Source organism: Lithobates pipiens, unplaced genomic scaffold (assembly GCF_037356315.1).
Source record: "Lithobates pipiens isolate NorthernLeopardFrog02 unplaced genomic scaffold, aLitPip1_a1.2 Scaffold_28, whole genome shotgun sequence".
NCBI classification, from domain to species: Eukaryota; Metazoa; Chordata; class Amphibia; order Anura; family Ranidae; genus Lithobates; species Lithobates pipiens.
This window is the reverse complement of record NW_027507789.1, coordinates 82,786,823-82,789,517: the sequence shown is the minus strand read 5'-3', so window position 1 is coordinate 82,789,517 and position 2,695 is coordinate 82,786,823. Positions and strand designations below refer to the sequence as shown.

General features: G+C 44.8%; 2 pseudogenes; both read right to left on the bottom strand.

Annotated features, from left to right (window-relative positions):
• Window positions 1-717: 717 nt before the first annotated feature.
• LOC143937234 (5S ribosomal RNA) lies at window positions 718-836 on the bottom strand (annotated as a pseudogene).
• A 316-nt stretch (window positions 837-1,152) lies between these two features.
• LOC143936452 (5S ribosomal RNA) lies at window positions 1,153-1,271 on the bottom strand (annotated as a pseudogene).
• Between the last annotated feature and the right edge of the window lie 1,424 nt (window positions 1,272-2,695).

The window sequence follows — 2,695 nt, the reverse complement described above, 5'->3', positions numbered from 1 at the left end:
GACTTCTCCATCCCGGAAGAGGCTGCATTCTTTCTCTTGCACCATTCACAGATTCCTATTAAGAAGTACACAAAATCTATTTCACGGCATGTGATAAATGCGGCGAAATCCTGCATCCCTCTCTATTGGAAAAAATGTTCCCCCCTTTTCATTATTCACTGGCTTAGGAAAATATAGGACATTAAAAAAAGTGGAGGACTTGATCCTCACATCACAAGGTAAACAAGAATTTCTTAAACAAACCAGGGACATCTGGAATACCTTTATATTCTCGCTGGAAGGATGTCGCCTGCTATTGCCTTAGTGCTCTGAGCTTTCATTGACTGGCCCCTTGGGCAGTGGCTGCCCTCGTGTCTCGTCCCCTCTTCTCCTTTCCTGATCTTTAACCCCTTCTCTTTTCTGCCTTCTTGCCCTATCTCTCACCCCCTCCACCCCCTCTCTCTTTTGGAAAAAGTGCAAAATTGGGAATGACGGCCCCACACCCCCCTCTGGATGGATTATGCCGGAGGGACCTGGGGTTTGTGTGACCCTGGATCTTGGTACAGTACTTTATCCGTGCCTCGAATCATTATGATTGATGGAAGGCAGACTCACAATTGCGAATATACCTGTATCAAGTATTGTTCAGCTGCTTTTTGCTCTGTATTTCTCTGTTGCATTATGTACTCGGTGGACCGCCTTCCCGTTTGGAGAAAAAATTATATTTGAAAAAAAAAAAGCCTACGACACCTGGCACTCCCAGGCGGTCTCCCATCCAGGCATTAACCAGGCCCGACCCTGCTTAGCCTCCAAGATCAGACGAGATGGAATAGATTCAGGGTGATGTGGCCATAGCCAATATCTTCAGGCACTCTCAACTCTCTTGACAAACGCCAAGATGGTCACCTTGGGAACAAGCGGAAAAAAATAGGTCAATGCCAACAACATAAAAAGAAGCCTAATGCATCTTGAAATCCCAGCCGGTCTCCCATCCAGGTACTAAAATGGTCCCAACCCTGCTTAGCCTCTGAAATCAGATGAGATTGGGCTCTTTCAGGGTGATGTGGCCGTAGGAGATTTCTTCAGGCACTCTCAACCCTCTTGACTAACGCCAAGATGGTCACCTTGGGAAACAAACAAAAAAAACAAGTCAACGCCAACAACATAAGAAGAAGTCTACAGCACCTAGTATTCCCAGGTGGTCTCCCATCCAGGTATTAACAAGGCCCGACCCTATTTAGTCTCTGAGATCAGACGAGATCTGGTGCTTTCAGGGTTATGTGGCCATAGACGAGCTCTTCAGGCACTCTCAACCCTCTTGACAAACACCAAGATGGTCACCTTGGTAAACAAACAAAAAAAAAACAAGTCAACGCCAACAACATAAAAAGAAGCCTACAGCACCTAGTATTCCCATACTCTAGCCTCTCTGTGTAAAACAGTCTCTCTCTCTGTATACCCTAGACTCCATCTCTGCATACCCAGGACCTTCCTCTGTATAATCTAGCCTATCAGAGGCTCCGGGAAGCTCCGACGTACTACAGCATGAACCTATAGATGTACGAGCCTACTCCGGCACCTGCCCGCCTGCCGGCCGGGACACGATAAACTTCCGCCCCCCGCTCCCCCCCCCACGGGTCCCCCGTAGGAACGCCGAGAAGCCAGGAGCTTAGGAGGGAGAGAAACACCGGAAAACGAGCTGGGCAACTCTGGAACAAACAGATAAGTTTGATGGTTGTAGTCCGGTGGGATACATTCTATGTGTACAGGAAACATATGTCTGAATGTAATCGATAAAATAAGCAGCAAAGGGCAGGAATTTTTAGATTCCATCTGGAAACTCTCAGCTCACTAAGGCTATAATGCTGATTGATATAGATGTGGATATCCCTTTCCCTCCTACACTTGGTTTGTTCTCTCTCTGTCAGGAGTTTGTCTGCACATAAATATATACAACTGAATGACGATGAACAGTATGGTAACAGAGGGGGAACTGTATGAAGATCAATACTGTCTGATAAATCTCTCGGCTATCAAACAATAGGGAACTATATGATATACTGTGCAAATAGTAGTCGCAACAGATAACCCAGACGCAGTTTCTCGTGTGGTTTTTTTTTTTTTTTTTTTTTTTTCTCCTCCTTCCTTCTTTTCCATCAGTTGCATAAAACTCAATAAATTGAGGGATGGCCATCCCAGCAGCAAGAAGTAAGGACAGCAAGTATGATAAAATTGTATGTAAAACTCCCCATATTTAAAGCTGTTGGTCAAGGTCAAAGTGGACGGTTTATATGCGCTATATGTGTTTACTCAGGAGGACAGCTCCAGGATATACTGGGGAATAACACTTAGAACAGATAAGTTGGGCAGTAGCCTGGCATTTTTTCTCATCTCTCTGTATATGACCTATATTGAAATAACTGTTGAGTGAACGGAAATAAGCAAGAAATCCCATAAGGGATAAAAGTGTTGGAAATAGTTGAGCTGAACACAAGTAGACTATCAATCCGGTGGATGCTCATTAAGGTCACCAGGTGGGATAAGGTCAGGAAACGTAGAGGAGTAACGCACCGGACGGATAAGTTTAGCTGCTGCTCAGTACTTTCCCGCGCTTACTTTCTCTTGAATGGTTCTCTGAATGGCTCGATAGAATCTGACTGTGGTGCCACATAATTTGATATTGACTCTCTCCTTTTGTCTCTAAAAAAAAAAAAAA